Source organism: Pristiophorus japonicus, chromosome 26 (assembly GCF_044704955.1).
Source record: "Pristiophorus japonicus isolate sPriJap1 chromosome 26, sPriJap1.hap1, whole genome shotgun sequence".
Taxonomy (NCBI): Eukaryota; Metazoa; Chordata; class Chondrichthyes; family Pristiophoridae; genus Pristiophorus; species Pristiophorus japonicus.
The window spans coordinates 24,524,588-24,545,196 of record NC_092002.1 but is presented as its reverse complement, the minus strand read 5'-3'; the positions used below and the strand labels follow the sequence as shown (position 1 = coordinate 24,545,196).

Below are 20,609 nucleotides of genomic sequence, written 5' to 3'. Positions count from 1 at the left end.
GCGAGCCATAAGCTGCTGGACCGTCCCCTAGAAGGGACAGAGAGGCCCAATACACCAACAGCCACCAAAGACCCCCGTAATTGGGCAGAGCAAAATCCCCCTACAGTGGAAGCCTTCCCATGCCGAACAGCCACTGCTCTGGGGACAGCTAGGATACTGATCAGGGAGGTGTTCTCCCGATGGGGACTACCCCAGTACGTGGAGTCTGACCAAGGGAGTCACTTCACTGGGCAGGTGATGCAGGAGACCCTTAAGGTGCTCGGCATCGAGGAGAAATGGCATGTCGCCCACAACCTGCAGTCATCCGGGCCTGTGGAGCATTTAAACCGTACTATAAAGGAAAGGTTACATAAGGAGATTGGGGACTCACCCAAGAAGTGGGTAGAGGTCCTACCACTGGTCCTGATGGGGATCCGGGCCAGCCAGTCAAAGAGCACGGGGTACTCCCCGCATGAGCTCGTGACCGGCAGAGCCATGCGAACCCCTACCGGTGTATTAGCCCTGGTACTCATGGAAGGTCAGCTCATGGAAGCGAACCGGGACAGCTTTGTCAGGAATCTGTTTGAACACCTTAAACAGATTCACTGGCAGGCTGCTAACAACATGGGAAAATAGCATCGGAGCAATCGAATGCTGCTAGAACTCCGCAAACACCACGAATGGGAGGTAAGGGACCAGGTCATGGTAAGGAACTACACTCGAGTAGAGGTTTTTGAAGCACTGTACATGGAGCCGTACCACATTGTTGATGAGGCAAGCACCATGGTCTATGCTGTAAAGATGCCCCGTCGTACAAAGTGGTTCCACATAAATCAGTGCAAACTTTTCAAACTCGGAATAGCAGCCAAGTGCAAGGGGCAGCCAGGAAAAGTGAACCGTGCTAAAAGCAGGGATCCTCAGCCAGCAGCCTCCGACTGTGGAGATCCCACAGGGGACGTGTCAGACCCACAAACTGCACCTAGAGGGGCGGCGGACTGTGTTACTGGAGGGGCTATCCCCCCAATCATTTGGGACTCGGACGCACCCCCAGTAGTCAGAACCCTGAGAAGGACTCTCCGCACTCCACGGCCTAAGACACCTTGGTCACCAGCACCCCAATTTAAGTGGTTCAGCTCCGGGAGAGGGACCAGCCACAAAAGGGTACCTAGGATCAGGGACCAGCCTGCGAGCAAGGACCTTCAGCCGGTAGTCTTGGGTGACAAGGGTTCCCCGGAAGAGATAGTGGTGGATCAGCCACCAATTGGGAGTCCCCAACCCACAGCCCTTGACTATGTCGAACCCTCGGGTAACGAAATGAATCGTGCAGCCACCCGCAAAGGGGCGGTGTGCTGCAGCACCAGAGGGAACGTTCCCCCAATAGTGTGGGACGCAGACCTACTTCCAGTCAGGACACTCCGGGTCCTGTGGTACAGGCTGACCTGCTACCGGCCCCGCTGGAAACCCAGAGGCCAGAGAAGAAAGGAGAACAGGAGTTAACCTGGCTACCCGGAGACGGGTGGCAGATGTACATAATTAGGATGATAAGAATTGAGCATAGCGTAGGATTATGAGTGTAAGATTTTTTTTGGGGGGTTACCACGACCGAAAGTAAACCACAAGTATGGAAGTAGTGAAACAAATAAAATAGGATAAAAGCATTTGTATAGATATGTAATGGAAGAGCTCCAGACGCCAGCTGGTGTCAAATTAGTGACATAGGCCTAGTAGTATTTGAAGGAAGCACCGGTAACAGTTCTCGGGGAAAGGAAAAGACCACATCTTGTAGACAGTAAAAGAGGCACTACAAGAACGATAAGAGTAAGATGAGACAAAAGTTGATAACAGACATCAGTTCCTATGGGAACTGGAAAAGACAGCCAGTTGATTAAAGACTTAATTGTGTTCTTCGAGAAGGAATGAGCCCAAATTGGAACTCGATCACCTTTTGTCAAGCCAGAGAGCTTTTCTCAGGGCTGGACAATCTGTTTTATGTTCTCCTTCCTGCAGGGGCACAACATGAAAGGGGTCCTGTTCCTGCTCACATTGATAAGGATGAGCAGCGGCGGCCGAGGAGATGTGGAAGAATCCCTCATTTATGGATGCTCGGGAGAGAGGGCACCGATCGTGACTGCAGGGCGTAGCACCGCGGGTGTGGAAGAGCTCGCCGTTTATGCCCACGAAGGGAGGTAGCCAAGGTGGCTGGGGTCTAATTCCACCCGCTACTCCAGCCAGGAAGGGTTTACCTATGGGGAGCCTCCGTTTCATGCCCCAGGATGTGGGTCATTGCTGCGCGGGTCAGTGTTACAGAGGGAAAACGTGTGTGTTTGACTTGTAAAGAGCAGATTCCCCTGGGTAGATGGTGGTGGCTCAGGAAGCTGAGCAAGGAAGCGGGACCAGGAATCTGACTGGGAAAGACTCGGTAATGACACGTACCGTACCATCATGGGGACACGGGGAGGAGTGAAGGTGTGTTGGAACAAGTGGTGGGAGTCTGAACAGGGAATTTACGTTTGCATGTGGGGGTCAGAGGAGATCTGTCCCGCAGGAATATCAATCACTTTTGCCAGGCAATGGCAAGATGACGGGGAAGGGATGGGGTGGGATTCCAGCCTACACGGGTGTGCGGTCCCGCACTCCCCACTCCCAATTAACGCCACCGCACTTAGAGCACACATTAAGAAACCCCTGCCCACAACCCCGCCAGTGCGAACAATAATAGGTGTCCGACCAGCACCAAGGGACCAGGGAACGGATTAGTATTTGTACCGACTGAAAAGGTGTTATACCAGGGGGTACATTATGCAGTAGCTTCAGTTATTTTAAACCTTACCGAGGTGCACTTACCTGCATGGTGCCCAAAAGAAACAGAACAGCTATACCAGGCCCTACTCAGAGAAATGTCCAAGAAATTTTACGAGTTCGACTTTGGCAATGTAGACAAAGCAGATCTATACACTCTACGCTAGGGACACCATGGGCTCAGGGAGACCTAGAAGGGGAATCTTGAATGACATTTTTACTGCATATAATACAGGATCCTCTGTGATAAATAGCCTGGATGATATAGAACTGCAAACGTAGATAAATGATCTAAAGAACCAACTGAGAAAGATCCTGAAAGAGGAAAACACAGTAGTAGGCTCAGAGCTACACAAGGACCAGGCTATGACGGTCCATTTAAAGGAGATGGTGGCTGAGCTGGAAAAACATGCAGAGATAGTGAATGCACTCATACGGGAGGATAGAAACGATTTGGACCAGGCTGCGCAGAACGAGGTGTGCGTGCTGTATGGGGCATGGTTGTTGGCGAGGGCCGCAACAACCTGGAGGATTTAAAACAAGGTTTAGTCCCCTCCTGGATCAGGAACAAGCACCTCGCAGCCCTCCACCCGTACAGTAATTCACTAAGCCCGTGCAGCTCAGCCTAGCTTCTGCAGCCTACCCTGTCCCAGTAGGTTGCGGGCATTCTAATCACACCATCATGGGGATAGTACTAAGGATGCTGATCATGTGTGGGACAGCCCGACCCGCACCGGTATACAGGGTGGGGAACATTGGAGTCATTCAAGGAAGTGCACACGTTCGTTTCACAGCGGTCCCACCGTATGTCATTAAGTGGGAGCACACTATGACGGGTACTGACCTCTCTGGGTGCCGGAGCCGGGGTGCACACATAATACTGTGTCTCCAGCACTTGAACGTCTATTCTAAACCACAGTGCGGGTTTAAAGCTGCTGGCACACAGCCTATCAACTGTACCATGGAGGTGATGGCACAAGACCAGGTCCCTCCACAGGAAGCATACATAGGGGGTGGGACATATTGTGTCACCACCAGTGCGCCCCACTACCAACATGGACAACACTTCTGGTGTCTGGTGAGTGACAGCAGGTTTTGCTTAAAACCTGAGGCAGAAGTTCAAGTGGCCAAGGAACGGATTGGCCCCATTCCCGAACCCTCCACTGTTCACCTCACTGTGAGAGAAAACATCACAAACCTGCAGGATTATGTTGTATATTTTGGCTATGAAATTACCCCTCTACCCGAACATCTTACCACTCTGCTAGAAGCTGTAGTAATCGCACAAAAACATTTCTATACTCTAGAACAGAAAACAATTGAAATAGGGAGAAAAATTCTAGAGATCGCAGTTCCACCTTGGTGGGACATTTTCAGGAATATAGAAGTTCCTGCCGGGATCAGAATAGCTTCCCACATTTTGGTTGTCTGTCAATCATTCTTTACTTACGGTGTCTCACTTGTCGAATGAAACGCTGAGGCCGTCAGGTCAGGCACCAAAGGTGCTGTACGCTCCTTGGCCGAACTTGGGAATCGCGCAGGGAGGGGTAACACCATACTACCATGTTTAATTTGTTTTAATTTTCACCTGCTGTAAAAACGCAGAGGTTGAGTATTGTAAAAATGTTACTTTAAAAATGTATTTGACTATGTACCTTTATTTTTTGTGAAAACGGGTAATGGAGGGGCGTTGGGCCCCCTCTATGCTGTAACATAATTGAAATGACTGTATCCACCTGTAAACTGCATTACATTTCAAAGGGGGATGCACGTTTACGTTTTAGCTAGGTAAATACAGGGAAGGTTGACTCTCGGGAGATCAGTTATTTTGCTCACCTAGCATGACACTCTAGCATGTAGAGTGTCAGAGGGGGAACTGTAAGGTTGCAAAATTCGTGGGAAACTGCCCCCCGTCATTGGAAAGGAAATTTAATTTGGAAATATCAACCAGAAAGTTTGAGATCCTGAAGTGCACATGGAAGAAACTATGAGTTTTAATCGAATTTGGGATTTTACAAGGCAGATTGGGTCCGTGTGGGAAGGGCTTAGAACTAAAAGATACCTATCCTTCAAAGAAACCAGTTTTGAGTATTGAAACTGTCTGAGGCATTGAAGCTAAAAAAGCATCTGGGGAATTGTGTAAACTCGAAAACCCTTCTCCCCAGGAGACATTAACATAGCAATAATTAACCCAGAGATAGCCAGCCATCACCCTGAGCAAGGAACCGATCCAGCATATACATAATGACAATGGTACATCCAGCCTGCATGGAAAACCCAGGTCTAGGTAGACATTGCAAATACCAAATCTAATTTTGCCCCATCAAGAAACAAATTTAAGAAATTGACACATCCGAGACAGGTTAACATTAATGGGCCCGCCAAAATATGACAAAGAGATATCAAGCCCGCCAAAAATTAAACAAAGAATCAGGGCTGATTTGGCATGAAGATAAGAACAGCTCCCAAAGTATAAGTGTTTAAAACGAGATATAGCATCCACTTGCAATGATCAGAGGGAGAAAGGAGAGAGACCACTGCAGCAGTTTGAACAAGCCTCTCCAGCCTCAACGACACTCCCGGGGTCACACCGCCCTGCTATCGGAGGAGGAGGAATAACATCACCACGGCAGAGAAAGCAGCCCCAGTAACTCCGGACATCGCCATCGCAGCAGCCAACGTGGTACCATCGAAAACACCGCGATCGACCAACTCCGAAACAAAACTCTTCAAAGAAGAAACCGAAGATTCGAAAGTTTCCACTCTACAATCTAGTCCTGACTACCAACAGGTGAAGCATTAACTAAAGAGATTTTTGAAACCTATTTCTAACGAAAGAAAGTGGGTACTCACCCCATAAGTCCAATACACGCCCTACTGCATCAGCGGACACCACCCAACTGAAGACTACGCAGTGAAAAGTCTTCTACGATGTTCGGGATACGGCAAGCAGAACCTACAGAGTCCAGCAAACCCTGAAATCGTGAATCACCGCCAACTGGCAATAAAGATTGGTGAGCATAGTCCCTGTTTGCCCTGGAATTTAACCTAGTCAGAGTTAGGCATTAGGAGATGGGAGGTGTATTATTTCTGTAACCCCTTTGAATGTGTGATATAGTGTTCTTTATTTGAATGATTACAAGTTTGACATTGTAGGCAAATGGTATGTTGGCCTTCATAGCTAGGTGATTTGAGTATAGGAGCAGGGAGGTCTTACTGCAGTTGTACAGGGCCTTGGTGAGGCCTCACCTGGAATATTGTGTTCAGTTTTGGTCTCCTAATCTGAGGAAGGACGTTCTTGCTATTGCGGGAGTGCAGTGAAGATTCACCAGACTGATTCCCGGGATGGCTGGACTGACATATGAGGAGAGACTGGATCAACTGGGCCTTTATACACTGGAGTTTAGAAGGATGAGAGGGGATCTCATAGAAACATATAAGATTCTGACGGGACTGGACAGGTTAGATGCGGGAAGAACGTTCCTGATGTTGGGGAAGTCCAGAACCAGGGGACACAGTCTTAGGATAAGGGGTAGGCCATTTAGGACTGAGATGATGAGAAACTTCTTCACTCAGAGAGTTGTTAACTGTGGAATTCCCTGCCACAGAGAGTTGTTGATGCCAGTTCATTGGATATATTCAAGAGGGAGTTAGATATGGCTCTTACGGCTAAAGGGATCAAGGGATATGGAGAGAAAGCAGGAAAGAGGTACTGAGGGAATGATCAGCCATGATCTTATTGAATGGTGGTGCAGGCTCGACGGGCCGAATGCCCTACTCCTGCACCTATTTTCTATGTTTCTATGCATTTTCTTGTCCTTAATAACATCGAAGTTCTTTGTACCAACCAATTGTCTCTTGCACTTTGTCACATCCCCCAAATAAATCCAAAGTCTAGAACCTAGGGAGTGGGAGCGATTTGAACTGCTCAGAAGGTCTGGTGAACCTGACCCCACACACCACCCGCTACACCTCTTCATGCTCTTTGCGTTGAGACGCGAAGAGTTCAACGCCCTCCTGGATGTACTTTCTCCACCTCGGGCGGTCTTTGGCCAGGGTCTCCCAGGTGTCAGTGGTGATGTCGCACTTTACCAGGGAGGCTTTGAGAGTGTCCTTATAACGTTTCCGCTGTCCTCCTTTGGCTCATTTACCATGAAGGAGCTCCGCATAAAGCATTTGCTTAGTGAGTCTCGTATCTGGCATGCGAACTATGGCCTGCCCAGCGAAGCTGACCGAGTGTAGTCAGTGCTTTAATACTGGGGATGTTAGCCTGGTCGAGGACACTGATGTTGGTGCACCTGTCCTCCCAGGGGATTTGCAGGATCTTGCAGAGACATCGTTGGTGATATATCTCCAGCGACTTGAGCTGCCTTCTATACATCGTCCATGCCTCAGATCCATACAGGAGGGCGGGTATTACTACAGCCCTGTAGACCATGAGCTTGGTGGTAGATTTGAGGGCCTGGTCTTCAAACACTCTTTTCCTCAGATGACCGAAGACTGCACTGGTGCACTGGAGGTGATGTTGAATCTCCGCATCAATGTCTGCCTTTGTTGATAAGAGGCTCCCGAGATATGGGAAATGGTCCACGTTGTCCAGGGCCGCACCGTGGATCTTGATGATTGGAGGGCAGTGCTCTGCGGCAGTGACAGGCTGGTGGAGGACCTTTGTCTTACGGATGTTAAGCGTAAGGCCCATGCTTTCATATGCGTCAGTGAATACATTGACTATATCCTGGAGTTCACCCTCTGAATGTGCACAGACGCAGGCGGCATCCTCATACAACAGCTCAATAACAGAGGTTGGGGTGATCTTGGACCTGGCCTGGTGGCGGCGTAGGTTAAACAGCTTCCCACTGGTTCTGTAGTTTAGTTGCACTCCAACGGGGAGCTTGTTGATTGTGAGGTGGCGCAAGGCGGCAAGGAATATTGAGAAGAGGGTTGGAGCGATGACGCAGCCCTGTTTAACTCCGGTCCGGACGTGGATTGAGTCTATAATGGATCTGTTGGTAAGGATCACGGCCTGCATGAGATCGTGAAGCAGGCGAAGGATGTTGACAAACTTTTGGGGGCATCCGAAATGGAGGACGACGCTCCATAGACCTTCGCGGTTGACAGTTTCAAAGGCCTTTGTAAGGTCGAAGAAGGCCATGTATAAGGGCTGACGCTGCTCCCTGCATTTTTCCTGCAACTGTTGCACTGCAACAATCATGTCTGTTGTGGCCCGTAGGGGACAAAATCCGCATTGTAATTCCGGGAGGAGCTCCTCGACCATAGGGAGAAGGTGATTGAGGAGAACTCTAGTGACAACTTTCCCAGTGGCTGATAGCACTGAGATTCCCCTGTAGTTGCCGCAGTCGGACGTCTCTTTTTAAAAAAATGTTCACAATCACTGCATCTCTGAGATCTCCCGGCATGCTCTCCTCCCTCCAGATGAGAGAGATGAGGTCATGTATCCGCGCTAACAGTGCCTCTCCGCCATACTTTAGCGCCTCAGCAGGAATTCCATCCGCACCCATAGCCTTGTTATTCTTGAGCTATTTTATGGCTTTGCCTACCTCGTGCAACGTTGGAGTTTCACTGATTTGGTGGCGGGTCGCATGCTGCAGGATGGAGTCAAGAACACTCGAGTCAAAGGCAGAGTCTCGATTGAGGAGATCTTCAAAGTGCTCCTTCCATCGGGCCCTGACAGCCTCGGTGTCCTTGATGAGTGTTTCCCCATTCTTGGCCAGGAGTGGGGTGGGGCCTTGGGAGTTTGGACCGTAGGTGACCTTGACTGCAGCAAAGAACCCTCGCATATCGTGGCTGTCGGCCAGTTGTTATATCTCCTGTGCTTTCTCCATCCATCATCTGTTCTTTAGGTCCTGGGTGTTTTGAAGAACCTGAGCTTTGAGCTGTCTGTAATGTTATTTCCCGAGTTGGGTGTTGCTTGAGGCTCAGAAATGCTTTGCGCTTGCGACCTATTAGTTCTTCGATCTCCTGATCATTTTCATCAAGTCCTGATGTTTTCTGGTTGAGTGACCAAGTGTTTCTTCACAGACACTGGTTATGGAGGCCTGGAGGGCAGACCAAGCGCTGTGGGCATTCAGCATCTCAGGGTCATCAAGGCACGCCAGATTGGCTGTGAGGCGCTGGCTGTGTGGGGTTCTCTTAGCTGAGTCTCTAAGTGCCCCGGCATTAACTTTTTTGCGGAACTGCTTCTGCTGTCCCCTCTGCTTTGGGGCAATGTTAATGTTGATGATGGATCGAATTAGGCGGTGGTCCATCCAGCAATCGTCAGCTCCTGTCATGACGCGGGTGATGCGCACATCCTTGCGATCCCTTGCTCGGACGATGACATAGTCAAGCGGGTGCCAGTGTTTGGAGCGAGGGTGTTACCACGAGGCCTTGTATTTGTCCCTCTGGCGGAACAGGGTGTTGGTGATGAGGAGTTCATGTTCTAGACATTTTGTCAGGCATAGGGTACCGCTTTCCTTACCCCCTCTCTGCCAATCACACCTCCCCAGAGGGCTGTGTCTTTGCCGACCCTGGCATTAAAATCACCCAAGCGGATCAATTTGTCACCCGTGTGGACACGGGACAACGATGTCTTGAGGTTGGAATAAAAACCCTCTTTAGCCTCATCTGTTGCATCGAGTGTAGGCGCGTGCGCACTGATGACTGTGGCGCATTGGTTCCAGGATAGGGTAATACGAAGAGTCACGAGGCGTTCGTTAACCCCACAGGGGGAGCCTTTGAGACAGTCGACCAGTTCATTCTTGACGGCAAAGCTGACTCCATGAAGGTGGCGTTCTGCCTCTGGTTTCCCTTTCCACCTTGTTCCTTCAACTGGCCTTCCCCTGCCCGCCGGGTCTCACTTAGGGCGGCGATGTCAATGTCAAAACGTCTGAGTTCCCGGGCAACTATGGCAGTGTGGCTATCCGACCTGTTGCTGTTGGGATTGTCCGTGAGGGTCCTGATGTTCCAGGTCTCGAACTTCATACTGATGAAGTTTGAGATGCCTATGCGTGGGTTCTTTTAGCGAGGGGTGGCTGCTGCACATCGGCAACCACATGGGCTTAGCTGAACAAAGTCTTGGCCCAGTGGCAAGGGGGTCCAAGACAACTGGAGACCAGGCACAGTTCTATAAGCCTAATTGCCTATGGTGAAGTGTTAGCCGCAAGCTCAGCACCGATTAGCGCCATTGATGGTAGATGGCCCGTGATATGTCCATACTATACAGTACAAATGCACACGAGGCCCATACTGGAGAGAAGGTCACACTGTGACCAGCAACTTTTATTCCAGCACTGAAGTGGAGAAGATAGGTGGAGCTTCCCCTTTTATACCTGAAAGTCCAGGTTAGGAGTCTCTCCCACAAGTTCACCACCTAGTGGTCATTGTTCTCACAGTGTACAACTTAGGTCAGTTTATAGATGGATTACAATGACAGTTGAATACATCACCTCCCCCCCAAAGTCTTATTGGGAATCACAGGTTAAGTCTCTCTGGTGGTTTATGCTCCCTTGTGGAGCGCCTGAGTTGGGGCTCCGGTTGTTGGGCGCTGGCCTGAGTGTCTGCTGTTTGCGGTGCCTCAGGCCTTTCCGGACTACCCACAGTGACTGGGTTCTCCTCCACTTGGTTCCGGTGTTCGGTCACCTGTGGTGGAGTGAACTCTACATTGTGTTCTTCCTCTGCTTCTTCTATAGGGTTGTTGAACCTCCCTTTTGTTTGATCCATGTGTTTGCGGCAGATTGGTTAGTTTAACTACCAGAATCCTATTCCCCTCTTTGGCAATCACAGTGCCTGCGAGCCATTTGGGCCCTGCAGCGTAGTTGAGGACAAAGACAGGGTCGTTGACATCAATACATTGCGCCCTCGCATTCCCATCATGGTAGTCATATTGTGACCGGCGCCTGCTCTCAACAATTTCTTTCATGGTGGGGTGTATAAGGGATAACCTGGTTTTGAGCGTCCTTTTCATTAGCAGCTCTGTGGATTGAACCCCTGTGAGCGAGTGTGGTCGGGATCTATTGGCCAACAGGAGGTGTGATAAGCGGCTTTGTAGGGAACCCCCTTGGATTCTGAGCATCCCCTGTTTGATTATCTGTACTGCTCGTTCCGCCTGGCCGTTTGAGGCCGGCTTGAACGGTACCATTCTGACATGGTTGATACCATTTCCTGCCATGAAGTCCTGGAATTCAATGCATGTGAAGCACGGACTATTGTCGCTGACCAAGACGTCCGGTACACCATGAGCGGTGAAAATTGCCCGTAAACTTTCTACCGTGGCAGAGGATGTGCTTGAATTGAGAATGTCACACACGATCCATTTGGAGTAGGCGTCTACTACAACCAAGAACATTTTTCCCATGAAAGGACCTGCATAGTCCACATGGATGCGTGACCATGGCTTGGTGGGCCAGGACCAGGGGCCAAGGGGGCTTCCCTGGGCGCAATGCCCAGCTGGGCACACGTGTTGCACCTGCGAACACAAAGTTCCAGGTCTGCATCTATCCCTGGCCACCAAACGTGTGACCTGGTAATTGCCTTCATCATCACAGTGCCCGGGTGCTCATTGTGCAGTTCTCTGATGAACACCTCTCTGCCCATCTGGGGCATGACTACTTGGTTTCCCCACAGTAGGCAATCGGCCTGAATCGAGAGTTCATCCTTGCGCTTGTGAAATGGTTTAAATTCCTCAGGGCATGCCCCGTATGTGGCTGCCCAGGCCTCATTCAGGACACATTTCTTGACTAAAGACAGTAGCGGGTCTCTATTTGTCCAGACTTTGATCTGACGGGCTGTCACGGGTGAGCCTTCACTTTTGAAAGCTTCAACAGCCATGACCATCTCAGCAGCATGCTCGGTTGCCCCCTCGGTGGTGGCTAGTGGGAGCCTGCTGAGTGCATCGGCACAGTTTACAGTGCCCGGTCTGTGCTGAATTGTATAGTCATAGGCGGCTAACGTGAGTGCCCACCTCTGTATGCCGGCCGACGCATTTGCATTTATGGCCTTGTTGTCGGACAAAAAGGACGTTAGGGGTTTGTGATCTGTCTCCAGCTCAAATTTCCTGCCAAACAGGTACTAGTGCATTTTTCTTACTGCATATACACATGCAAGTGCTTCCTTTTCAACCATCCCGTAGTCCCTTTCTGCCTGGAACAGACTTCTGGAGGCATAAGCTACCGGCTGTAACTGACCCTTGGCATTAACATGCTGCAACACACACCTGACCCCATAGGACGACGTATCGCACGTTAAAACAAGTTTCTTACATGGGTCATATAGCGTTAACAGATTGTTGGAGCGTAACAAATTGCGTGCTCTATCAAAAGCCCTTTCCTGGCTGTCCCTGCAGACGCATTCACGACCTTTGCGTAGGAGCACGTGTAGCAGCTCTAACAGCGTGCTCAATTTGGGAAGAAATTTATCGAAATATTTCAGGAGCCCCAGGAACGAGCGCAGCTCCGTCGTGTTACGGGGTCTCGGTGCTCTCTGGATCGCTTTCGTTTTGGATGTAGTAGGTCTGATCCCGTCTGCTGCTACCCTCATCCCCAGAAATTCTACCTCTGGAGCTAGGAAGACACATTTCGCCTTTTTCAGTCGCAGACCTACCTGGTCCAGTCTACGTAGCACTTCCTCCAGGTTGTGGAGGTGTTCTTCAGTATCACGACCCGTGATGAGGTAGTCGTCTTGAAAAACCACCGTCCCTGGAATCGACTTGAGGAGGCTTTCTATATTTCGTTGAAAGATTGCGGTGGCCGAGCGACTTCCGAACGGACATCTGTTGTACTCAAGCAACCCCTTGTGTGTCGTGATGGTGGTCAGCTTCTTCGACTCACTCGCCAGCTCCTGGGTCATGTAAGCTGAGGTCAGGTCCAATTTTGAAAAAAGTTTGCCACCGGATAGCGTCGCAACGAGGTCCTCCGCTCTCGGTAGCAGGTACTGGTCTTGAAGTGACACCCGATTGATGGTGGCCTTGTAATCACTACATATCCTGACCGACCTATCCGCCTTGAGCACCGGCACAATCGGGCTCGCCCAGTCACTGAATTCGACTGGCGAGATGATGCCTTCCCTCAGCAGGCGGTCCAATTCGACTTCTATCTTTTCTTGCATCACGTACGGCACTGCTCTGGCCTTGTGGTGTACTGGCCTGGCATCTGGGTTTATGTGAATCACTACCTTGGTCCCCATGAAAGTCCCAATGCCGGGTTGGAATAGTGAGTCAAATTTGTCCAGGACCTGTGAGCATGATATTCGCTCCACAGAATGAATTGCATTGACATCGCCCCATTTTCAGTCCATGACAGCAAGCCAACTCCTCCGCAGCAGTGTGGGACCATCCCCCGGGATAATCCAGAGTGGCAACCTGTTCTTCGAATCTTTGTGGGTCACGACTACCGTGGCGTTGCCTAGCACGGGAATGATCTCCTTTGTATATGTCCGTAGCTGTGCGTCAATCGGCAATAATTTTAACTCATGCTCTTTGATGCCCACAACTTGTCAAACTGTTTGATACTCATCAGGGACTGGCTGGCCCCTGTGTCTAGCTCCATTGATACTGGGATGCCATTGAGGAGCACTTACATAATTATCGGTGGCGTCCTGGTGTATGAACTGTATATGTGCTCCACATGAACTCGCTGAACTTCAGCTTCCAGCGATTTCCTCCAGTGTCCATTTGGCCTCGTAGGGCCCGTCCTCCTCGTAAGAACACTGAGAACACTGACCACTAGGTGGTGAACTTGTGGTGAACTTGTGGAAGCTCCACCCACCTTCTCCACTTCAGTGCTGGCGAATAAAGGTTACTGGTCACAGAGTGACCTTCTCTCTAGTATGGGCCTCGTGTGCATTTGTACTGTATAGAAAGGACAGATCATTGGCGACGAGAAACTTGGATTTAAACCACGCGAGCATGGCCACTAGCAGCACAGACGAGAGATACTGTGTTGGTGATGATTGGGCCGATTTTATTGAGAGACTACAGCAAAGTTTCATCACTAAGGAATGGCTGGGACAGGATTCAGCCGACAAACGCAGGGCTCATCTCCTGATGGTTTGTGGATCCAGAACGTACTCCCTGATGAAGGACCTTCTAGCGCCAGAGAAGCCGGCGGACAAGACGTTCGAAGAGCTCAGTAAGTTGATCGGGGAACACTTTAAACCGGTGAGCAGCATGCACATGGCGAGACACCGGTTTTACACGCACCGGCGGCGAGAAGGGCAAAGTGTTCCAGACTTCGTGGCAGACCTCCGGCGACTGGCGAGCCTATGTAAGTTCCCAGATGCATGCAGAGCGGAGATGCTACGAGGCTTTTTTATTGGGGGCATCGGGCACTCTGGGGTTTTCAGGAAACTGATTGAGACCAAAGACTTGACCCTGGAAACGGCGGCTTTGATGGCCCAGACATTTATCTCAGGGGAGGAAGAGACCAGAATGATGTTTGACAAATGGACAGGGAGTCAATATTGTTAATGCGGCACACAGTTCTCCAGGCACACAGGGGCAATCGGACATGCCCGAGCATGTAGTCGAACCCAAAGGGAGAATTCAACAGAGACAGTGGCTAGCTGAACGGCGATCCATGCCATCGCAAGGGACAATGCGGCCAGTAATGGGGCCATCAACACCTGTCAATGGTGTGTTTCAGGACAGTTACAGAGACAGTCAGAGACGATCGACTGGTAATGGACCTTTTATTTCCAACAACGGCTCATGTTGGAGGTGTGGAGACAAACACACAGCTAGAGCTTGCAGGTATCAGCAATATACCTGCAGAAATTGCAACATCAGTGGTCACTTGGCACGTATGTGCAGGAAGCCTGCAGCCAGGTTGATGTACGAGGAGGACAGGCCCGATGTAAGCCCCACGAGGCCAAATGGACACTGGGGGAAATTGATGGAAGCTGAAGTTCAGCGAGTTCATGTGGAGCACATATACAGTTCATGCATCAGGACGCCACCGATAATGATGAAAGTGCTCCTCAATGGCATCCCAGTATCGATGGAGCTAGACATGGGTCCAGCCAGTCCCTGATGAGTATCAAACAGTTTGACAAGTTGTGGGCATCCAAGGCCAGGAGGCCAAAATTACTGCCGATTGACGCACAGCTACGAGGGACAGTCCTGCACTACTGGGGAGGAGTTGGCTTGCTGTCATGCACTGGAACTGGGGCGATGTCAATGCAATTTCTTCTGTGGAGCGAATATCATGCTCACAGGTCCTGGACAAATTTGACTCACTATTCCAACCCGGCATTGGCACTTTCATGGGGGCCAAGGGAGTGATTCACATAAATCCGGACGCCAGGCCAGTACACCACAAGGCCAGAGCGGTGCCGTACGTGATGCGGGAAAAGATAGAAGGCGAATTAGACCGCCTGCTGAGGGAAGGCATCATCTCGCTAGTCGAATTCAGTGACTTGGCGAGCCCGATTGTGCCGGTGCTCAAGGCGGATGGATCGGTCAGGATATGTAGTGATTACAACGCCACCATCAATCGGGTGTCACTCCAAGACCAGTACCTGCTACCGAGAGCGGAGGACCTCTTTGCGACCTGACCTCAGCTTACATGACCCAGGAGCTGGCGAGTGAGTCGAAGAAGCTGACCACCATCACGACACTCAAAGGGTTGTTTGAGTACAACAGATGCCCGTTCGGGATTCGTTCGGCCGCCGTGATCTTTCAACGAAACATGGAAAGTCTCTTCAAGTCGATTCCAAGGACGATGGTTTTTCAAGATGACATCCTCATCACGGGTTGCGATACTGAAGAGCACCTCCACAACCCGGAGGAGGTACTACGCAGATTGGACCGGGTAGGTCTGCGACTGAAAAAGGCGAACTGCGTCTTCCTAGCTCCAGAGGTAGAATTCCTGTGGATGAGGGTAGCAGCAGACGGGATCAGACCTACTGCATCCAAAATGGAAGCGATCCAGAGAGCACCCAGACCCCGTAACACGACGGAGCTGCATTCGTTCCTGGGGCTCCTGAACTATTTTGGTAAATTTCTTCCCAAACTGAGCACGCTGTTAGAGCCGCTACACGTGCTCCTATGCAAAGGTCGCGATGGGTCTGTGGGGATAGCCAAGAAAGGGCTTTTGATAGAGCACGCAATTTATTACGCTCCAACAATCTGTTAACGCTATATGACCCATGTAAGAAACTTGTTTTAACATGCGATACGTCGTCCTATGGGTTCGGGTGTGTGTTGCAGCATGTTAATGCCAAGGGTCAGTTACAGCCGGTAGCTTATGCCTCCAGAAGTCTGTCACAGGCAGAAAGGGGCTACGGGATGGTAGAAAAGGAACCGCTTGCATGTGTATATGCAGTAAAAAAAATGCACCAGTACCTGTTTGGCAGGAAATTTGAGCTGGAAACAGATCACAAACCCCTAACGTCCTTTTTGTCCGACAACAAGGCCATAAATGCAAATGCGTCAGCCGGCATACAGAGGTGGGCACTCACGTTAGCCACCTATGACTATACAATTCGGCACAGACCGGGCACTGAAAACTGCGCCGATGCACTCAGCAGGTTCCCACTAGCCACCACTGAGGGGGCAACCGAGCATGCTGCTGAGATGGTCATGGCTGTTGAAGCTTTCGAAAGTGAAGGCTCACCCGTGACAGCCCATCAGATCAAAGTCTGGACAAATAGAGACCCGCTATTGTCTCTAGTCAAGAAATGTGTCCTGAATGGGGACTGGGCAGCCACATACGGGCCATGCTCTGAGGAATTTAAACCATTTCACAGGCGCAAGGATGAACTCTCGATTCAGGCCGATTGCCTACGATGGGGAAACCGAGTAGTCATGCCCCAGATGGGCAGAGAGGCGTTCATCAGAGAACTCCACAATGAGCATCCAGGCATTGTCATGATGAAGGCAATTGCCAGGTCACACGTTTGGTGGCCAGCGATAGATGCAGACCTGGAACTTTGTGTTCGCAGGTGCAACACATGTGCTCAGCTGGGCAACGCTCCCAGGGAAGCCTCCTTGGCCCCTGGTCCTGGCCCGCCAAGCCTTGGTCACGCATCCATTTGGACTACGCAGGTCCTTTCATGGGAAAAATGTTTTTGGTTGTAGTAGACGCCTACTCCAAATGGATCGAGTGTGACATTCTCAATTCAAGCACATCCTCTGCCAAGGTAGAAAGTCTACGGGCAATGTTCGCCGCCCATGGTCTACCGGACGCCTTGGTCAGCGACAATGGCCCGTGCTTTACAAGCATTGAATTCCAGGACTTCATGGCAGGAAATGGTATCAACCATGTTAGAACGGCACCGTTCAAGCCGGCATCAAACGGCAGGCGGAACGAGCAGTACAGATAATCAAACAGGGGATGCTCAGAATCCAAGGGGGTTCCCTACAAAGCCGCTTATCACACCTCCTGTTGGCCAATAGATCCCGACCACACTCGCTCACAGGGGTTCCACCTGCAGAGCTGCTAATGAAAAGGACACGCAAAACCAGGTTATCCCTTATACACCCCACCATGAAAGAAATTGTTGAGAGCAGGCGCTGGTCACAATGTGACTATCATGACAGGAATGCAAGGGCGCGATGTATTGATGTCAATGACCCTGTCTTTGTCCTCAACTACGCTGGAGGGCCCAAATGGCTCGCAGGCACTGTGATTGCTAAAGAGGGGAATATGATTCTGGTAGTTAAACTTACCAATGAACAAATCTGCCGCAAACACATGGATCAAACAAAAAGGAGGTTCAGCAACCTCATAGAAGAAACAGAGGAAGAACAAGATGTAGAGTTCACTCCACCACAGGTGACCGAACACCTGAACCAAGTGGAGGAGAGCCAAGTCACTGTGGGCAGTCCAGACAGGCCTAAGGCACCGCAAACAGCAGACACTCAGGCCAGTGCCCAACAACCGGAGCCCCAACTCAAGCACTCGACAAGGGAGCAAGGGAGCGTAAACCACCAGAAAGACTTAATCTGTGATCCCAATCAGACTTTGGGGGGGGGGGGGGGTGATGTCATGTATTCAACTGTCATTGTAATCCATGTATAAACTGACCTAAGTTGTGCACCGTGAGAACACTGACCACTAGGTGGTGAACTTGTGGGAGAGACTCCTAACCTGGACTTTCAGGTATAAAAGGGGAAGCTCCACCCATCTTCTCCACTTCAGTGCTGGAGAATAAAAGTTACTGGTCACAGAGTGACCTTCTCTCTATATGGGCCTCGTGTGCATTTGTACTGTATAGTAAGGACATATCACCATGGAAGACACAGTTTTTTTTACCAGGGACAGTAAAGGATCCTGGTTGGTCCAGGTCCTGATCTGGCGGGCCGTAACGGGGGATTTCTCATTCTCAAATGCCTCCATGGCCATGAGCAAGTCCGCTGGCTGTGCCATTTCCACCCCGGTGGTGGGCAATGGTAGCCGACTGAGAGCATCTGCGCAGTTCTCTGTGCCCGGTCTGTGGTGGATTACATAGTTGTATGCCGACAGCGTGAGCGCCCATCTTTGGATGTGGGCAGAGGCATTGGTATTAATCCCTTTGCTCTCCGAGAATAGCGATATGAACGGCTTGTGGTCAGTTTCAAGCTCGAACTTGAGGCCAAATAATTGCTGGTGCATTTTTATTATCGCATAAACACATGCCAGAGCCTCTTTTTCAATCATGCTGTAGGTCCTTTCGGCCTTGGACAAACTCTTGGATGCATACGCAACTGGTTGCAAAATTCCTGATTCATTAGCCTGTTGTAACACACACCCGACCCCGTATGATGACGCATTGCAAGCTAACACCAATCGTTTACATGGGTTGTACAGGACAAGCAGTTTGTTAGAACACAATAAGTTTCTGGCTTTCTTAAAGGCAGCCTCTTGTGAATTGCCCCATACCCAGTCGTCTCCCTTGCACAGTAGCACATGTAGGGGTTCTAGCAGGGTGCTTAACCCAGGTAGGAAATTACCGAAGTAGTTAAGGAGTCCCAGGAACGACCGCAGCTCCGTCACATTCTGTGATCACGGCGCGTTCTTGATGGCCTCCGTCTTGGCGTTGGTGGGTCTGATGCCGTCTGCTGCGATTCTTGTTCCTAACAATTCGACGTCCTGTGCCAGGAAAACACACTTCGAGCGTTTCAACCTGAGCCCCACGCGATCCAACCACCTAAGAACCTCCTCCAGGTTCTTCAAGTGCTCCAAGGTGTCCCAAACTGTAACCAATATGTCATCCTGGAAGACCACTGTGCAAGGACCCGACTTTAGCAGGCTCTCCATGTTCCGTTGGAAGATCGCTGCGGCCGACTGAATCCTGAACGGGCACCGGTTGTAGATAAACAGAACTTTGTGCGTGTTGATGCAGGTGAGGCCTTTCGAAGACTCCTCCAGCTCCTGCGTCATGTAGGCCGAGGTCAGGTCCAGCTTGGTGAACGTCTTCCCTCCAGCCAGGGTCACGAATAGGTCATCTGCCCTGGGTAGCGGGTACTCGTCCTGCAGGGAAAAACGGTTAATCGTTACTTTATAGTCCCCGCGAATTCTAACCATACCATCTTCCTTGAGTACTGGAACAATCAGACTGGCCCAGTCATTGAATTCCACTGACGCGATGATTTATTCACGTTGCAGCCTGTCCAGGTCGATTTACACTTTTTCATGCATCATGTACGGTACCGCCTGAGCCTTGTGGTGGATGGGTCACGTATCAGGAACCAAATGGATCTGCACTTTCGCACCCCCCAACAAGCTTCCAATGCCTGGCTCGAATAACGAAGAGAACTTGCTTAGAACCTGGGTACATGCGGTGTCGTCCCAGTTCCAGCGGATTTTCCCCAGCCAGCTTCTGCCAAACAATGTGCGGCCATCCCCTGGCACAATCCACAGTGGGAGTTCGTGTACTGCTCCATCATAGGCGACTTTGACTTCAGCATTGCCAATTACAGACATTAGTTCGCTAAGATCAAGTGTAGTATCTGTTCTTAACAGTTTAATATCCCCCATCTGGGACCAAATATTAAATTGATTTTTGGAACAGGGAGATGGAACAGGGGCTTGCTCCGTCCACTCCACGCACCGACCTGGTATTGCAGTGTTTCCAGGAACGGTGCAGCTTCCCCTCTCGGCCTTTTGGCTAAGATCAAGTGTAAATAGCGCAAAGTGATCCTTGGCGCTGGAGTTGATCTGACAAGAATGAAAAAAAAAAATACAGACATTAGTTCCTTTGTATAAGTCCTTAGTTTGGTGTGAATGGGGCTGAGCTTAGGCCTGTATGCCTTTTTGCCCCACAGCCTGTCGAAGGGCGTTTTACTCATTATGGACTGACTTGCCCTCGAGTCCAGCTCCATAAACACTGGAATACCGTTCAGTTTAACTTTCAACATTATTTCGTAGTGAACGTATGTACCCCGTACACCTCTGACTCCTCCGTATGAGTTTCCAATTCCGTCTGATCCACTGTGGATCGATCTTCCTCTGCAACGTGGTGGTTTGCAGGGTTTGCAGCTCGTCTGCACATTCGTTGGAGGTGTCCCATTGTTCTGCAGCCATTGCAGGCATAGTGCTTGAAGCGGCATTGATGGGGCCGATAATCACCGCCACAGCGCCAACAGGGTGTTAACTGCCTCACATTAACACATGATGGCGGACTCTGGATCAATTGAGGTCGGGCCACAGCAGCTGGCGTGTATGTTCTGCCCTGTACATTTCTGCTCAAAACCGACGTTACTTTATGCACAGTACTGGCTGAAACATTTTTGTTCTGTGAAATCTGCTTGGTGTTGTCGCTGGTCGATATAAATGCCTGGGCTATCATTATGGCTTTACTCAGATTCAGAGTTTCTACAGTCAACTGTTTGGAAAGGATTGTCTCATGTTCGATGC

General features: G+C 50.3%; 1 pseudogene; it reads left to right on the top strand.

Annotated features, from left to right (window-relative positions):
- The first annotated feature begins 19,674 nt into the window (after positions 1 to 19,674).
- Positions 19,675 to 19,844, top strand: LOC139239261 (U2 spliceosomal RNA; annotated as a pseudogene).
- The last annotated feature ends 765 nt before the right edge of the window (positions 19,845 to 20,609 follow it).